Source organism: Paramisgurnus dabryanus, chromosome 19 (assembly GCF_030506205.2).
Source record: "Paramisgurnus dabryanus chromosome 19, PD_genome_1.1, whole genome shotgun sequence".
In the NCBI taxonomy this organism is placed as follows: domain Eukaryota; kingdom Metazoa; phylum Chordata; class Actinopteri; order Cypriniformes; family Cobitidae; genus Paramisgurnus; species Paramisgurnus dabryanus.
The window spans coordinates 20,191,753-20,211,598 of record NC_133355.1 but is presented as its reverse complement, the minus strand read 5'-3'; the positions used below and the strand labels follow the sequence as shown (position 1 = coordinate 20,211,598).

Sequence of the window (19,846 nt, the reverse complement as noted above, 5' to 3'; positions counted from 1 at the left end):
AAAAATGTGCAAGTCTGCTGCTTTTCTCTGACACTAATGGTTTAATGACACCCACCCTCAGCACTTGTGGTGGCAGCCCCTGTTTTATACCAAGTAACAGCTCCATTTGGTTTTCACTTCATCCCATGCAGGAGGCTTAATATAATGAGGCCATAAATGAGCCAGTGTTGCTCAACGCAGACACCGCACACCCTGTTAAAATCACATCAAGCTTTACAGTGTGTCAAAAGCAGCTCTGTCTCATGTACTGTAGCCCTTTAAATATCTCCCTTTGCTCTCGTCTACTCTCACTTTTGTCTGGCAAAAAAATCTATTTTTGCATAGAAACTATTGATAAGCCAAAAGATAAAATGTCTGAGACACGTTTCCACCCAAATAAAGACTCCGTCCAAAGTGATCTCTCAGGGGAGAGATCACGAAGACTGTTGTGCAATATCGGGTGGAGGCGGGCCGCCCTAAAATGTGCAGGCCCTCTCACTATTTATAAGATTTTGATTATAAGTATATGAAATACAATTTAGGACACCACTATTTATACATTTAGCCTTAGATGTTTCATTGGTCTTTTATGGTTCATAATTGCCTCCCCAACAGTCTAAGCTGGTGCTCAGCTGGTTTGGTGTCCAAAAACCCTTCCGAAACCAGCCATCAAACAACCTAGAGACCAGAAACCAGCTAAGTGTGATCTATGTTGTTTTTCAGTAAGGAGAGTTTGTTAAATATGCTAAATGTTGCTTTTGTCCTGCATTACATTTCTTAAAGTCTGTTGTGTTAATTCATTAAGGTGTGAAATGACCTATGGTCTCTCCTGCAGCTCTCTGTTTTGGAAGCCGAGAGACGGACCACATGTGTGCTGGGAAAGAAAGTGAAAGAGACGCGAATGAGAAGCAGGCGAGAAGGGGTCAGTTCTGCTAGAACAATTATCTTGTTCTCAAAACCTACTATTTAATGGAAATGTTTAAACCGGCCAAACTACACGACAGCACCTTGGTATGAGCTCTGGTACAGATCTTCTCTCGCTCACATCCTCTCACTTTCTCATTTGATTGGACACTTTAATCAAAAGGTTGTTTTGTAAGAAGTGGCCATTAGTTTTAGATGTGCAACAAAGGAGAAACTCCATTAAAATTCCTTTCACGCATTCCTTCTTTTTCTCTCTCGTTTTATTCGGCCCATTTTCCCTATCTGTGGACCAACACTGAGGTCACCTTCAAGCTCACCCTAACAGTAGGAGCCTATAGAGACGAATACAGCTGGGAATTCAGTTGCCGACTTCATATTGAGTCTTTTACTTTGATCCGTGAACCGTAAACAGATGTTATGTGTTGTAGTAGTGATGTTATTATACAAGCCACACTGTATAGTCGTTTGTTTTTCTGGGTCACTTTTGCATTGAGATTGAACTTTTTAGATTCAGGGCTTGTGATATTGAATGCAGAACACTGTGCTGCTGGGTTCTCTGGCATTGAACCCATATTGAACAGTGGCACATTCCTTTAAAAGACACTGCTGGGTTATATTAAATAGACAACCCTTTGTTTACCAATGGAGCAGAACAACTATAGAAAAGTCCTTGATGTGGAATAAAACAGGGAGGTTGGGAGGACAGCACATAATCTTAAAAATCTCAGTGATATTTTGAGATCTTTGTTCATCACTTACTACTATACAAATACAATTTTTTTTTAATGCATGGAATTCATGCATGATGTGCATATTAGCAGCATACATGTACCTTATAGTATTTATACAGCAAAAGCAAACATTTAAAGGGGAGATTTCAAATAAATAACTTTTTTAAGATGTCAAATAAATCTTTGGTGTCCTCAGAGTACATATGTGAAGTTTTAGCTCAAAATATAATATAAATAATTTATTATAATATGTAAAAATTGCCACTTTGTAGGTGTGTGCAAAAAAGTGCTGTTTTGGTGCCATGGTTGGGTAGTGCAGATTAAGGGGCGGTATTATCCCCTTGTGACATCACAAGGGGAGCCAAATTTCAATGACCTATTTTTTTCACATGCTTGCAGAGAATGGTTACTGGGTTGATCTTTTCAGATTTTCTAAGTTGATAGAAGCACTGGGGACACAATTATAGCACTTAAACATAGAAAAAGTCAGTCAGTTCCTTTTAAGAAAAACATCTGACAAAAAGACACTGGAAAAAAGACAAAATATGAATTTAATAATATCAAACACTAGTTGCTTAAATATGATATTAAAAACAGATGAAAAGTAAAATTACTCCTGCAAAAATGCTGGGCTGTTTTACAAAAAAGGTACAAAAGTTTTCACTGGGGCGTTACTTTTTCAAAAAGTACACTTTTGTACCTAAAAAAATGTACACATTGGTACCTCTAAGGTACATACCTGTACTGGTACCAGAGGTCTTTTTGGTTAAAAAAAAAATGACCCGGGAATGACCCAATTCACTTTCTAACTGAACCCAACATGCATGAATAATTGTTTTTTAAAGAAAGACCCCACCAAGACAAAGCCCCAAAAAATTAGACCCGAGTTCGACCGACCTAGTGGCAATTGTGCTAAAATGTGCATTCAATAAAACGGGTCTGCCTCAAGAAAATTCCTACTGCCAGCCACACAATGTCGCACACGCTCTTGGCAAACAGAAGAGGCGTTGGAAAAAGACTCGATGCACACGCGCAAGATATTTCGGGTTTTTATGGGTCCGTTTCGGCAAAAATACATTCATTTTAAATTACATAATGCTAATATTATATCCAACCGTGTCCTTGGCACACATGAAACTTTTATACCCAAATCCGCTTGGGACTTGGGACGGACCTCGGGTTTTCGGATCTATGTGGACCCGTGAAGACCTTTAACTGGTACCTTAAAGGTACATATCTGTACCTAAATGGTACATATTAAGACCTTTTTACAAGGTACTGTCCCAGTGACAAAAAGGTACAACTTTTTTAAGGTTTTTTCTCAAAAGTGCATGGTGGGTAAAATATAAACAGACCCAACTTTAAATGAACCGCAATGAAAATTAATTTTACAGTGTCCTAATTCTCCAAAAGTATCCATAAAATAGGGGTCACTGAAGATACAGCTAGTTAGCTAGCCTGTTAACCATAGATCATTTTTTGCTGTCGAATAGTTAACTACCAAGAACTGAAAGAGCAAAAAAGCGAGGAGCACATCTGTGTGCATGAATTAAAATCCCAAAGAGTGCTCAGAATTCAAATGGATTTTAATAAATGAAAACACAGCATCAGATGAGAATGCATTGCTCCATTGGGTTTAAGGATGATTCATTGGCTAAAGTCAACTGCCCAGCCAGCAAATGAGCTCTTCGTGACACGGTAATAAGTAAAGTACATGCAAATTACCCAAACAACTTTCTCTCTAATCATTCACGAGCACTTTGCTATTTAGTATGGTTTGGAAAAGAATGTGTTTACTTAGGTTTAGAGAAAGGGGGCTAAAATCAATCCACTTCAGCAACACACGTCGCCAAGGTTTAGCCAGAGAGGGAAAAGCTACTGGCATTGAATATGGCATAATCTGATTTTGCACACGAAAGCGAAACAAATAAACGAAATGAAATAGCATCTGACAAATGACCAGTTTTAATACAAACCCCACATTGATTTTAAATGAGAATAATGGCAGAGTTGTACTTTACAAAGACTTCCACTTTAATGGCATATGGGTAAAAAGGTTGTCGGTGGACTAATAAATTATAAATCTAAATGTCAGGACTGCACATAACCATGTAATATTCCTCTTCCTGTTTTAACAATCTGCGGCCTGAAGATAAAAATATCACATTTAATAACACCAACCCCTCAAGCTCACGAAGGTCTTGAACCTAAATTTCTCCAATTATATTGAGTATGATGGTTATAAACAGTTTTTAGTGACTGCAATGTTCTGTCTTTTAAGCAATGCCAATAGTCAAGACATGTTCAAGGCATTCCAGTTCTCTCCATGCAACCACTATTTTGTGGCTTCTGTGGGGTGGCAAAGGAATGCTCTTTTAATCCTTGTTGGACTCATGCCCCTTTTCTGGACAAGACAAGGGCTCTTTGGTCCTCTTGTCTGGCATTGTAGATCTTTGCAGACCGGGCATGCATCCACAGACACCCTGGAGCTCGACAAACTTACTATTACTAAGGAGTCTGGACGGTTAGACATAATATGTCAAAATAAATCAGGCCGCTGTGTGTGTGCTAATCCAAGGAGCAAATAGATGTCAGTGTGACACCTCGCTAAAGCAATGCCTATTACATGGCATACAAAACTTTCAATCTTGTGTCTGAAAAGACTTGCACATGACTGGTTGGTCCACATTGGACAATGTACCAAGCTATTCATCAGAAAGCTGATTGAAGTAAGCAAAGTAATTAAAAAACCCAGCATAAACCAGTGAATAAATGTATGCTAGTGTAAACTCAAAAATATGTAATGTTAAAATGCTATAATGGAAAATAAGTTACCTGCTAATGTACAAACAATAAAAATGTGATCAAATATAAATACAGTATCAAGTAGGCTGATATGTATGGCGTGCAGAGGTAATGGAGCAGAAAATTGTTTCTGTCTTTTTAAGGAATGGGAATATAATGCAAAAATAATGCATTGGAATGCTCAGTCATACAGTATATATTGTTGCTGGGTTTGGATAGGATTTGAGGCCATGAATCAAACCAATGAACTTCACATGAAAAACGTCCAGACAAAAACCTCTATATGGTCTTACTGTCTCTACAAGTAAAATTATAGAAAAAAGGAAGAGAGGAAAAGATGTTTCTTATGTAAGAATATTAGTGGTCCCTGATGATAAAGCAATAAAGATTGTAGTTTTAAGAACCGGGAAGCATGAACTTTTCACACCGTCCTACGCAGACAAAATCTCTAAATCTAGACGACATCCAACGCCTTCGCAAAAGCCCGACAGGAATTAGACACAAAGGACAGACGAGAAAACAAACACAGTCTCCTACTTTTGCTTTGCTTTTCCAAATACTTTCTGTGCCGGGTGCCATTGGCCGAATCGCGGGCTGCCTAATAAGGAGACTGTGGTTTCTGATGGAATGACTTAACCAGTGCTTAAAATGCTATTTTAATGATTTGTGTGCGAGTCAGTAATGAGAGAGAGAGAAAGAGAGAGACAGAGAGAGAGAGAATCGTATCCTGGACTGATTGTCTATGTGCACCATGGTCAAAAATCTACAAAATTATTACCATGCTGAAAGCCAATATCACTTTCATCTCTAATATATGGCCCCAAAAATGAATTTGATTTAATTTTATTGGACAAAAAGTGAAATAAACACATTTGTCAAGGATGACACAATAAGGTTAAAAGAAAAAAAAAAAGATGTTCATTGTTGGCCTTTTGCACCATATAAAGGTTTTTGACAAACACCAAATCCATCTGTTTAAATTACAAATAATGACTTATCATCAATAAAAGTTGTCTTTCAAAATGCAACAGCTTTTAACAAAATCACATTTTTATTTTTATTACAATGCTAATTGAAGTGAATTTGCCTGTGCCTTGTTTGTCTCTGCGACTGTATTTATGTGTGTAATTTGTGGGTGGATGACTTGCATTCCAATATTTTACAAAAACACATGGCTTTGTTTGGGTTACTGAACCCATGAGAGACCTCTATTAGAAGAACATGTTAATAAATTATTCATCGATAGGGCCCTGAGACAACACAAGACTGTCATTAAATCTGCAGAATAACATTCACAGTCCACTTGAATGCCACTTTCCAGCAGCAGTATTTCAAATGAAGAACAGCAGAAGTTCTGTTATGTCTGATGGGAACCAAAACAGTGAGCCGATTCCTACTCCAATACTTTTTCAATGAATAATCCGAATGTGTCTTTGGAAAGGAAGAGTGGAAGTCAATTCCAGGAAGAGTATTTTTGTCAGATGAGCTTCATGTCTGCAGTCATATTCACCATGGATTATAATGAAACACAGCTGCAAGATGGTCAGACGTAGGTGGACACCAAACATCTCACCCATAAATGCTTGTTGGACATTTCATTTTCAAACCATGGGTCATTGACTTCCCTTTGCTGCCTTACAGCTTAGACTTTGCAGGGCTTTTTACAGTATCAATGAGGTCAGGCACTGATGTTGGCTGGCGCGGCCTGGCCCACAGTCAGCATTTCTATTCCAATAGCCTTCCAGCTAGCGTGATTAAAACTCTTCAGATGATCCAGAATGCAGGAGAACAAAGGGTCCACACCACTTAGTCTCCAATCCACTGGCTCCCTGTACCATCTGTGCATTTGGCAGACACTTTATTCCAAAGTGCATTACAACTGTATACATTTATTCAGTGTGTGTGCGTTTGCTGGAGACCGTTTGCACTGCTACCACAATGCCCTAACTCAGCCACAGGAACACTTTTATTATATGGAACTATAGGAACTGTATGTCATCCGTCAAGGCTAAATGTTAAAAACGTTGTGTTTTAGACGCATCTGGGTACCATACATATCAAATAGAGAGTTTTGCAATAAAGCTTTGGCTTGGTGTGACCAATGCAAGCATTTGCAAACAGAAATGTTCCTAATTCAATTATAGTTAATCCCACACAGCGATTGGCTGCCAAGTTTGTTGCCCAAGCATGTGGTTGTACGTCTGACATTCTAAATAATCCCGCAAGGCATAATGGGATGCCGGAGGTGTGTTCGGTTGCATAAGAAATGCCACATAGTGCCCTCTTATTCAGTCTCAGCCGAATGTAAACGGATTAGCAGTTGCTACTTGTACTAAGACCCGTGTCCATCCCATTCGTTTTATTAGGCTGCTAATGGATCTAGATTTAACTATTAGGTAAATTCCGAAGGGTTTTATTACCAGTCCATGTATTATTTTTACGGCACAAAGGGAGACTCTTCAACACCAATGAGTCTTTGCAGTTAGGGAGCACATTAATAGAAAGTCTGATTCAACTTTTGCCTTCAAACAAAGTTAATAGTTCAATTCTTTATAGCTATGCCAAGAATACAAATGCATGACCAGGATACTGTGACTATGTCATCTTCAAAAAGGTTAGTATTCAAGTGAGAGGATTTGATTGTAAGCACCTACTTTGGAAGAACAGTGTAGGATAATGAGAACAACTTGGTCTTTGTCTTTTCGTTGGTTTGTATTACTGGCTGCTTTGAACTGAAGATGATCTTCAACCGAACAGGGTTATGATGATGACAGGATTAGCTACCCAACCTTATTGCCAGGTAAAAAAACACCCAGTAGACATCATCGGCCCTCCTGTGCAGTCAGCTAGACATAAAACCTGAAGTTTGTGTTACCAAAGAGGCTGTTTACAACTGGTATGAAGATGCGTTTTGGTCGATCGGATCAAAAGTGGACAACGCTAAAGACAGGTGTAAACCGAGGGGCAACCTTCCAATCTCTCTGATGAAGCCAATACGGAAATGACTTAAACTGCAATTCATCGACTTGTCGCTAGAGGCTGGCTCCAAAAGGGAGTCCAAATACCCAACTTTACATTTCAATGTTTACAGCCTAGCTAATTTTGCCCTTCATGACAACTGTGGGGGGGGTAAATTTTTTGGTAACGCATCCGTTTAAATGTTAATAAAGGCAGGGTGCATGATCTCTGAAAGACAATGTTGAAATTTGAAATCATCTAAACAAACACGAACCTACTTCAACAGAATCTGGACCTTTTCCAGGCAACGATGTTGTTACTCGGCCCGACTCCCTTTTTTTAAAAGTGTTTTTCAAAAAAGTCATGCTCTCCGGCTTTAAGCTTTAAAGTTCTGCATAATTAAGGGCGTGGCCACTTGAGTGACAGGTGAACTGCCACTGCTGTCATTAGAATCCAGCTAGGCGGGCATGGTTTCAGCAACCAGCCACTTCAGCTTCACCCACGTCCTGCCTCTTTACCCATTTTCGGTTATCCGCGAGTGATGCGCAGTGACACACGGCCAAGATGGCGAAGGCCGGCACTGCCTACTTTAAGCTTCAAAAGAGCTCTTCACAAACCTATGGGTGACGTCACGGACACTACGTCCATATGGGGTAAACGGGGTGTGAAACGTTTTGAGCTCAACCACTTTCGACCACATTTGAAGTGATAGCTTTTATGGTGTACAATGTGTTCGACCAGGTATAAACAGCCCCATAGATGTGTTAGTTTGAACCTGCTTGATCACATTATTTTTGTTCCCCAGCTGCAAAACAAAGCTTGGTAAATGTATATAATACAAAAATAGGTTTTCTTTCCACTAAGTAGAGAATGCATTCAGACATATTCAAGCATGCAGAATGGGGAAACCCTTGGCACCAGAAGTTAAGGGAATAAGCCAAGGACGACCTTCATCTTAGCAGCTTCTCCAGAAATACAGTATGGCTCAGATGGGAAAGTTCTGAAGAGACCCTTATGTTGTAATTATTTAAAACTGGCAGCCTGAAACTTTTCACAAACTCTGGCAATGAAACCCAATGGATGTAACCCATAATCACGCAAACTTCTCTATTTAGTGTGAATCAGGCTTTGATCACACGAGAGTTTCCAGGCAAGATGTGAATATAGCATGTGAACGAGAATGGGGTGTCCCATAGAGAAACAAACTGAAATCCTTTCCTTTCTACTTTTCAGCAGCTTGGTCCAGAGTAACATGAGAAACGGCATAGTTTTTACACGGAGGAAAGAGAGGCGGCCTTGGAGATTTAAACAAATAGCGCACAGACCTTGATTGCACGACTGGTGCACGGGACATTTAGAGATGAGACAAACAAATCGTAGGAAACTGCGTTTGCAGGTGGGATAGCCTTTTTAATCAAGCAAAATTCTCCAGCTAGAGGCAAAACAAGCGAGACTGTATGCTCCTGCTGGAGCACTTCGTGCAGATCAAAGCATTCATCGCTGCTTCAGCTATATTAATGCGCAGGCAGAAAGCCACTTCATGATGAATATCACAGTGTACCATAACACATGGGAAAGCTCTTTATATTTAACAAAAAAGAGAGAAAGAAATATCTGTTTTTTTTAACACATTGACCATAGGGCAGGAAGCTGCGGTGTTCTGGTCTTGGATCATGTAAGACAGTGTCACTTACTGGCACATCAGAATTCATAAATAATCTGGTTTGCATTAGTGCAGTGGCAAAATGCTGCTAAAAAATGAAGAACAAGGAGAAGGGCTGTGTTGTAAGGCACTTTTAAACTCGATGCATTTAAGGTATACATCTGTGTTCCTTTGGATTCGAACCCATGATCTTTGAGCTGGTAATTGAATGGCACAAATGCAACAAATGGTAATGATGAAACAGCATAGGAATGCCACCGTACGAGTTAAAGTAAGTTTGGGAAAGTTTTAGGGCAAGATGTCGAAGTAACATTGCGATCAACTTATTTCACGTCGGCATGTTCCATCATTTTTGCCAATTCAAAAAGTGGTAACACATGCAAAAGGTCATTCTGCCAGCATCGGGAGCCAGTACTCCATGCTAACATGAATCCTCATCTTAGCTGTGGTTAAAGAGGAACACAAACGATCTGTTGTGTTTGGGAGCTGGATGCTGAACGGACCATTTGTGAGCTCTCATCTTTGGCCAGCTTGACAGGCTCCTCCTTCATTCTGTCAAACCAAACTGCCTGGAGATGGGAAGGTTTACTGGGCACGGCGTTAAAGAGTTTGTGGGGTAGAGAGAAGGGGGGATTCAAATGATGATTGTCAGCATTTTGGACAGTTATGAAAGTAGAACTTGCAGAACAGGATGCGATAGGATAACATGGAGTGACACTTTAGAGGAACCGAGCGATGACTCCAAACCTAAACTGTAAGTCTGTAATGAGTGAGTCCAACTGGGATTGCTAAAAACTTTTATGCTAGCAGCAGAGTGCAAATCAACTTCATAGCAACATATGTCAGACTAATCCTAAAAATACAGCCACCTATACCTTACTTATAGTATAAAAGCAGCATGTAAGCAACACCACGGTCATGGGTTTGATTGCCATGAATGCACTGTAAGTTGGTTAGGATAAAAGCATCTGCTAAATAAATATAAATGTAGTGTCTTTGCTCATTGCACAACAATGCAGACAGATTTCTAAGATTTCTAAGAAATGACTTAGTAGGTAAGAATGTGATAAACATTGACAATGTTTCCTCTGCTGTAACGCATGAGCTGCTTTTCATTCCAGACAGACGGCCTGCTGGGCCAACAAAGTCAAAGTTATAAAACAAATTTATTTGTGAAACATGCAATGTAGACGTATCTCCGAAAAACACCAGAGGCTTGGGACAATATATCTGGGGCTTAAGCCTCCACCTCCCTCCCTCCTCACAACACATCTTCTGATGTTCTGATCAACAACAGAGAGTCTGAAGAGCAAAAATAACTTTCTATCCTAAATCCTATGACTGTTTCTGCACTGTAATATATAACCCCAACAGATGCACGAAACATCTGCATGTGGAGGCAGAGAGGAGATAGGTATGAATGTCTGGAGCAAATGTACTGAAGAAGTCCAGAGCAACAACTGAGCTCTTGTCAGTGGTGCTCCTTATCCCCCAAAGAAGCTGAATGAAAACCTGGGAATGTGTGTGAAGAAATGTTATATAAGACTTAAGCTGGAGGAAAAAAACTAAAGTCTTACTATTATCTCTGTTGCTGAATATACTGTAAGAAAAAAGGCACAAAAGCTGTCACTGGGATGGTAGCACACCCCTTTAAAGGATAGTTTACAATTTGCTGTTTATTTACTCCCTCGGGTCAATATCCATCCCATATGTTGGTGACAATCCCCACAACTCCTGGTGACATACTGACTTCTTGTGAAGTCATTTGGGCGTTTTTTTGCCAAAATTGAAAGTTATTAATGTAGAGCCTTTGCTAAACATAAGCATGTTCTTGCACCAGCCTCTCAGTGCCACCTATAGACGGTTTCAACAGTTACAACATAAACAAGCGGCTTTCGTGGTCAACACGTAACTTCCGGTAAATTTAGCTAAGAATAAATAACAACAAAGTACTTTAAACGTAGTTTATTTATATAATAAGCAAAGTAAACAACATGTAGATTACCTAGGAAACCAAAACATTTGTTATTTTCGACGAGGTATTTGATCAAGAGTTCAGTTTAGCAACTAGTCAGACCATTAATCAAACAGAAACCAGAAGTAAATTTTGGACCAGACACGTATCGCATCACCGCACGTGCGTCTAATGAAACCATCTACAGAATGGGAGGGTAACGCGCACTTCCTGTATATCCTTTCTGTGTATTTACTGTATATCTTAGAAGTGCACTTTTGGGTGAACTTTCGCTTTAACTCTTTTCCCACCATTGACAAGTTTTCACGAGATTAAGAGAAAAAGCTTCCCTGCTAGTGACAAGCTTTTGCGGCAATCTATATTTCTGCTTTATCCACTAGGCGGCACTCTTACCCAACTTATAAAACACTTAGTATCCACTGATTCAAAACAGTAAAAACCCTGATCTCTAACAAAAATCCTTTTCAAAATGCAATTAAATCACTATACTTTTTTCTCAAAATTTGGTATAAACTACCCATATTTGAAAGGTAAAAAAGAGAACAAATTAAGAAACACTCTAAAAATGGCTATGGGTTATTTTTGACCCATAATGGGTTAATATTGGACAGAACACTGCTGGGTTAAAATTGACCCAGCCATTTTTAGAGTGTAGGATAAAATGTTATTTTTTTATCTCTTTTGTTTGTTTTTATATTTGATATATTGTATGTTTATATAGATTAAAGAAGATTTTAAGTCTATAAAAAGTTTAAAGAAGAATTTTCTGGCTGGCAACTTAAAGGGACTGTAATCAAAATCAATGTCTTTATTCATAAATATGTCCTCATTTGTGTCAAATAGGGATGCACCGAATCCAGATTTTTTGGGTTCGGCCGAATACCGAATCCACCGTTTAAGATTCGGAATCCGAAACCGAATACCGAATCCTACTCGCATCCTTATTTCATTACAGGGCTCGCTAAATTTCAAAATCCCTGGTAGCCCTTCGGGCAGGAACTCTTCAGTTTTTGGTAGCCCAAAATTTTGCCAATACAAAGCCAATAGGGCCTCTAACCACAATGTATAATCTGCTATTCTTGTTATTGTTTTGATGCTGTTGGTTTTTTAACAAACAAAAAAAACTAGATTTCCATGTAAACCAACTGTTCCTGCTCATCCCCACACCAGATATACCCACCATTTAAAAGTGGTTCAGTGGGTCACAAAACTCACAGTTTGGATCATCCAGTTAGAGATTGGATCATTTTTTCGATCAGAAACACAGGGGCTACTGTCGCTTTAAGAGTGATTCTGCACACAGAGTCACTCTCTTCACTGCCCGTACAATATATAACACTTTAAAGCTTGCTGCGAGAGATTTAATTTTCTTACGTGAGGATAGTAATGACTGACAGGACGAAGTTGGAGGATTTGCACAAAAATCCATGACAAATCATTACGGATTGCTTCCTGTACTGCGGCTTCGCCCGATCGCGAAAGTGAAAGTAAAACTCGAGCGCGCGCTCAAACGCAATTTAAATACCCAATGCCTGAATTTCATGCACCACAATTACCCATCCAAATCTGTGAGAGGATACATAAGCATTTAAATATATTTTTTCCTCCCTATAAGTCAAGATAGCTTGACGGGCAGGGCAGGGATGCATTTTGATAGCCCGACTGCAAAGCACAATGAAAGCAGTGCGGTGCGATGCGTAAGTTTTTCCAGGTGGGTCCAAGAAATGTGAAACGGCTCACCGGAAAAAAAAACACTTATCTCTACGTCAGCACCTGATGTGTGTAATCAACGTCCGTGTGACGTCGACCAGCGTAGCGCAAGCTTAGGGTTCGGTGAAAAAAAAAACTAAGATTCGGCCAAACCCGAACCCCGTCAAAAAGCCAAGTATTCGGCCGAATCCGAATCCTGGATTCGGTGCATCCCTAGTGTCAAATGACCTCTGCCAATGATCTGACTTTTCTTTGTAAGCTTAGAATTTCTTCTCTTTACTTACATTGAACGGGTAAGTCCAAGGAAACTTCCATGTCGTTTCGCCGTATTGATAAACTATAATAGCAGAGAGGGACAAAAAGCACTAGCCTACCAATGTGTTTCCACAACGGTTTTCATTCAGAACACGTGAACCAGCTGAAACAGACAAGGAGATCAGTGAGTTCATACTGGCTACCATAGTTGCAACACGCATTTGGAAAAGCGAGGCGCTAGAGAGCACTATTCGTTTTAATGCAAAATACAATTTCACCACTAGATGGGGGTAAATCCTACTTAGTGTCACTTTAAAAAAAGAACACTAGCGGGGAAAGAGTTCAAATTCACATTTGGGTAAACTATCCCTTTAAAATGTCCTTACATGTACAATTTAGGTACAGCTATGTGTATTTGAGGTACCAATATATACATTTGAGGTACTAATATGCACCCTTTATGTACAAGGCTACTGTCCCACCAACAGCTTTTGTACCATTTTTTACAGAAAGTAACCACCATCAATTCATCTTTAATGTAAGTAAATTATACATGTATAGTTTTATGTTACAGATTAAATTGTCACTGCGCTGCTTCTCTTCTGCAGTCTTATATCTAGATGCTGAACTAGAGAATAATAAAACATGAGGTCAGATTTAAAAAAAAGAATAAATAAAAAATATGTTCCTCTAAACCAAATGCACATTACATTTCGACTGGGAACTGATGTTCAGGTAAAGCTAAACTAAACAAGACTGTAAGTGGCTCCATCTGGAGTTCAGCTCTTTTTAGAAACTCAGTGTTTTGCACAGTTTCCTTGGAAAAGCAGTGCAAGATTTGAAAACATCTTGCACGCAAATAAAGATTTTTTTTATGCCAAACACAAAGCAGAGCTTTTAGAGTCAAACCCCCCAAAAACTCAAATTCTTCAAAGGAATGCAAAATTTAACTAAAACATTGCTTGTTCTGATTCAACAATAAAGTGTTTTTGTGTTGTTGAGTGTTACATTTGCAATCTATTATTGCGTTAAGTATTCTGTTAACTTTTTGGAAACCTTCCTTTCTGTGTTTTCTTCATACCTACTTTAGCACAAATAATATTTTGAGTCACAGAATTTGACCCAAGGCGTTCTTGTTTTCACTGTGCCAAATCATGCATTGCTGTTATATCACAGACATCAGCCAGATCAAATATACTGTAGTAAAGAGTAATGATTCATTTGATAGAAAACAAATGAGGTCTCCATAATATTTAAGTTGTTTCTCCTATAAAGTCACTAGATTGCTTACAATAAATCTTCGGCTTCTCTGATGTTTCAGTAATCTCATGCATGTCTTCTAGAGTTTTAAATAAAGACATATCAATAAAGTATATAATCTCATACACTATTCTCACAACATATGTTTGCTGGTTTTAATATGATCTCAAATGCTTTTTATAAACCAAATTATACGAGTGATGCAATTCACATTACTTTTATAGGTCTGTACTCATTTCCGTTTATTTCCTAAGCAATTTTAAAAGAAGGAGAGATGTTAAAACATCACTACTAAGGGCTTCCTTAGAAAATTCAAACATTTACACTCATTTTCATCCAAACACATCTGTGTTCAAACTATATAATGCCAACCAAAGGTTGTTTTAATTCCCTCAGGTAAAAAGTACACGCTTACAGGTCTGTGCAGTCTCTCCCTGGAAGCGTGTTACTGATAAGAGCCTTTAGATTGTGACTGTGTAGCCGTTTGCTCGGGCCCAGAAATCACAGAGAAGTTGCTGAAAGAGCCGATACTGTGCAAAAGGAAAAATAATAACAGCCGCTTGCCAAACTTCCCTATTTCCCTCAGCTGCCAACGGAACGGAAAAACTCCTCGACGTCCAGTGCATTTTGGAGAGCCAGAGCAAAGCAAATGAGGGAATGCGGCGCAGAGGACACCACGAAAACGAAAGACTTGGAAGACAAGACAGATTGATAAAAAGACAGATAGGTGCTTCATTGAACCCCGAGGGGAAACGGCAAGATTAGTGGGAAACCAAAGTATGGGAGTGAAAGATGATGCCTGTGTATTTTCCTTTCATTGCTTCTGGAAGCTTCTTGTCACAAACAGACAACAAAGTTACCAAAGATTTACTGTATGACGTTAAAAAGTTAAAGCCCAGATCTGTCCTGCATTCATCAGATCTACAGCAAAGCTATTTATTTCCGCAAGCTATTATCCAAACGGACGCATTTGTTAAAGGACGCATCCAACACCTTTCCACCCAAACTATCAAGTTCGGCTAATAAGATCTATAATGTATAATAAATATCTTGGCCTACATACAGTAGATGTGTTGGCACCTCTTTTCCTTTCCAGACCAATTCAACAACAATCTGCTGAAGAGAAGGCTTACGTAACAACAGGATGTTTGACTGAGCCATTGTCTGGATTATTTCTTGGCATTTTAGCTGAACCTCTGATACGTCCACACACAAACACGCACACACCCACATCTAATCTGCAGCACGGACTAAGTACAGCGCTGATTGCAGAAGAAAGTCTCTGCCAAAGTGGGTTTCCGACAGCTTTTAGTGGATTATTCCTCATTGGCTGTTTTACCTTAAGTGAAGAATGGGCGGAACTAACAATAATTGAACCTGCGCTCCATACCAAACTTTAAAGCACACACTTCTTTTAAAGCAATGCACTTCTTTCTTTGTAGCATTGTAGGTCTGGGCTGTTTTTCCTCTCGCTTGGTGAGCGAAAAACATCTAGAAACAAATGGCAATGGTGAGAGATGGGGGCGTGCGTTCCTGGAAGGTAACACAGTCAGGCATTTGCTTTTCCTGGAGAATGAGAGGTATTCTCCTTCATTTCCTGTTTAAAGCCAGCACCAAATAAAAGAGGTATGAATGTTAGCACACGGCTAATGACGGGAACCTTTCTACCGGCACAGATGGGTTCAAAATAACATTTACATTTAAACGTCTGGCAGATGCTTTTGTTATTCGGTGCATACAGAGTATAGCATGTGTGAGTTTAAACCTGTGACCTTGATGCTAGTTGAGCTGCAGGAATTATTTTGAACAATGGTGAATGAAATGAGAACAAATTCAATTACAGGCAATTGTGACCCTTTCTGCAATATTTACATAAAAAGAGAAGAGGTCTTTGTCAGGTAAATATTTCTCTCTCACACGCATTGCCACTGGCGCAGGTTGAGAGCCTTTGTGTGTTTCCATGTTCACGGTTTCTCATTGCAAAGTCAAAATCAGCAACTGTGCCCTCTAGTGGCACTACGTTGATATACCTGTGTGAAGAAGGATGACTGGAAAAATGTTTGTTTGCATGCATGACACTTTATATGCAAGCAAACATTTACGTCTATATAACTAAAAAGAAACTTCTTTAATAATGCAGTTATTTTAATAATAAAAAATGCAAATCAGGGCATCAATTATGAATTCGTTTTGCCATACTTTTGGAAAAATTCTGTACAATTTAATGTAAAAAAATCTACAGACAGAGAGGTTGTAACCATGGGAACAATTTGTCAGCACTTTGGTTTTTAAGTGCTTAACAAAAGAGTCAATTTTTTTTTTTTTTTTTTATACAAAAAAAGTATAAAAATAAAACACACACGCACATGTAGAAAGGTTACAAATACAAGACATCACCTTCTTTTAAACCCAAAGTAAAAGTTCAAATCCATTGGTGTGTCCAACATTTACCATATGCTTTTCAGTGTGCAATTGGCCAGGTCGAGTCTCCCAACTGAATGAGCATGTGTAATGGATTTAGTATTATTCCTCTCTGCTGACTGGTAAAAAATAACTCAAACGGGAATTGAATCAGCACTAAGCCATTATAAGCTGAATAAAAAGAGACATCCGTAATGGTTCGGACAAAACCTTAGCATTTCATTTCTTTTAAACAACTTCTGTAGGGCACACTTTAATGCAAAAGTACAATTACAATTACAACTAAAGACATCTAAGGTGTAATAAAATATGCTTTTTCTGAATTGACAGTAATGAGTTACAAAATAAATTCAGTGCCTGGAAGTAACAAGGCAGGTGGTTGGATAGAGACAAAAGTTTTAGCAAAGCTAGAGAGTGGCTTATATGAATGGTGCATATAAAAGCCTCTGTCAGGTTGGTTGGACTTGTGTAATGTAATAAAGAAAGAAATGTGTTTCATCAGGCTCACCCTGGCAAAGCCAGCCAGCATCATAAAAATCAATCAGCAGTTATATGGGCAATCCCAAAGGTGGGCATCCATGGTTACAGCATGGCCTTGCCATCACGGTTTCGCACTGCCAAAGTATTTGCCTTTGTGTGCTTTGATTTACTTTAGCTCATGATAACCAATATAGTATTTGCCTTCATGAAACATTTTCAGGTATTATAAACACTGCAAAAATGTGCATGTGGGAAGAAAAGTCAAAGTGTACGAGAGAGAATGAGGTGTTGGCGGATTGAAGCATTCACTGTAAATGCAGTTTGAAAGGTGGGACATTAACGGCTACCTCCTGATAACAGCACCAGACGATCTACATCCATCACAAAATCACATCATACTTTTAAGATGACTTTTCCATCCTCATATCTACAGTAACAACGTACAGCCATCCAATCGTGGGTTTTTGGATCATCTCCAACCTTGAGAAACAGTAGTGTGTGAAGATGAGAAGATTCCCTGTCTGTGAAGTATCTCAGACACTTTTTTTCTAACCTCTCCGCTATGGAGTTCAGCTCTGTACCACATCTCTGGGCTCGCGCTATGCGGTAGCCACTTGGTCTATTCATACGCAGATTCACGGTCACGCTGAAACCGCCTCTCCTCCTGAAACCATCATGTTGAGGCGCCAAATGTTTTTAGAGGAGAGCATGCCGTCTTTTCCAGACTCTGTAGAAGCTGGGCCCCGTTACTCGGACGAGAAAAAAGTATTATTGAATAGTATTCCCCAGTGCTCTTGGTGAAGAATGTATTATGAAAGCACATTCCCTTCTCTCTCTCTCTTTCTCTCTCTCTCTCTCTCTCTCTCTCTCTCTCTCCAAAATTAAAAATGCAGCATGGAGCTCAATACCAAGCTGATTATGTGTAGGAGAGCTTATGCTTTACAAAAAAGTTGTTTTAAACGTTTTTATATATTATGAAAGAACATACATATAGAGTACACACACATTTTAATGTAAGAAAAGACGAAAATGCACATTAAGTGGTGCTCAAGTCTACATGAAGCACAACCCAGTTGACTTCCATAATCTGGTGTATTGCTGGATATTTAGTAAGGAAAAATGTAAGACATGACTAATTCACTAGAATGAGAAAAATGAAAGAAGAGTTTCTAATAACGTGCATAAAAAGATAATAATAAAAATAATTTTAACGTTTAATGCATAATGTGCAATGAATCGTATACAATATGACCATAATGATCAGGACCACACGTTAGAAAACTATATTAAGTCATCTTAGCTTTCGTGTTAACTGATTTAATGTATGAACTCTTCCTGACAGAAGAAGAGAAGTGGGTGGGAACTTGAGAATCCAGTGGGCGGGGCTAATTAAGTGAGTGGCACTGAAGCGCAGACCAAACAGTCCCAGGTGTCAGTGAAAGTGAGGCTGCTCTGCAGTTATATAACTCTCTCATTCCTTAACTCTAAAACAGCTGTGCGACTTCCTCATCGTGATACCTGAACCACACAAGCTCCACAGCCCCAAGCATGCACAGCGCACAACCTGTATCAACATAAATACAAGCCGCATTTGGTGGCCACATGTCTGCGTTTGAAATCCATGCAGAATATTTCCCAGAGATTAATGAGGAGAAAACATTTAAACCCTTTGCTAATCTGCACGGCATTACTCTTGTACCCTTGTGTGAAACGGTGCAGTGAGTATTATGCGATTAAGACGTCAACCCGTCTGTTTTTCCTCTCTCCCGGTATTGCATTTGGCTTGATCTCGTGGCATGCGGCTATGAGATATGAAAAACATTTCTGGAGATGACATGCGTGCCTAAGGGAAGGAGAAGAGAGATGTGAACTTACCTCACCCTTGAGGAAGAATCTCAGTTTAAATTTCTCAGGCAGGTAATTTCTGCAGGTGGGTCTCGTCTTCAGAGATTCATCTCTTGAGAAACAGCAAAAATTATGGACAGGAAAGTCTCGGGTATGCCTTGGCACTCAGTCACAGTCAAATATCGTTTACATGCGGCCAGAAGAAAAAATCAAAATATGAGAGAAAGCCGTAGTTCTCATTGGCAGGTGCCAGTGTGGCATTTGCTGTTATTGCCGTCTCTGCTGAAAATTAAGTCCATGTGCTTTCGCAGTGAAGTGAAAGGTCCTTGTGGTGTTGATCTCCAGGCTGGATACAAGTAGATTTCAGACGCACCTTCTGAATCTCTGTTCAGGGTGGAAAGTAGGAGGGAGAGTGGGAGAGAGAGAGAGAGAGAGAGGGAGAGAGAGGGAGAGAGAGGCAGGGTACTCAACCTCACTAAGCAGTCACTCCTCTGACTTTAGGCAGGGAGAGGTCCTCCTTACTGGGCTTTTAACTGGGGGCAAAGCACCTGGAAGCTCCCCGGCTCTTTACTTGCTCTCCTCTCTGAGTATTTTTTTCCAAACTGAGAGAGAGATGATTGTTTCTGTGGTTCCCTCCATACAAAAGGCAAGTGTCTGTGGGCAGGCAGTATAGAGGATGGGGTGGAGTAGGTGGAGTAACGTTCTGTGTCGCACCCCTCTCGTACATCAGACACCCCTCCTCTTTTCCTCTGGAACTATTTAAACGCTTGTTTTCCCACCTCCAACGTAAACATCTGCAAACAAATGCTCGCACTCATACAAACAGAAAAAGTCCTTCCT

The 19,846-nt window shown here is 39.5% G+C and overlaps 1 protein-coding gene across 2 annotated transcripts in view; it reads right to left on the bottom strand.

Moving 5' to 3' along the window:
• Positions 1-19,632, bottom strand: part of col8a2 (collagen, type VIII, alpha 2) — a 55,304-nt gene extending 35,672 nt beyond the window's left edge. Inside the window, exon 1 of one of the 2 annotated variants that reach the window (XM_065292443.2) lies at positions 19,037-19,632. The gene's annotated coding sequence lies outside the window, so the exon portion shown is untranslated. The remainder of the gene's footprint in view (positions 1-19,036) is intronic. The other variant, XM_065292444.2, reaches the window with a different exon arrangement.
• Positions 19,633-19,846: the final 214 nt, after the last annotated feature.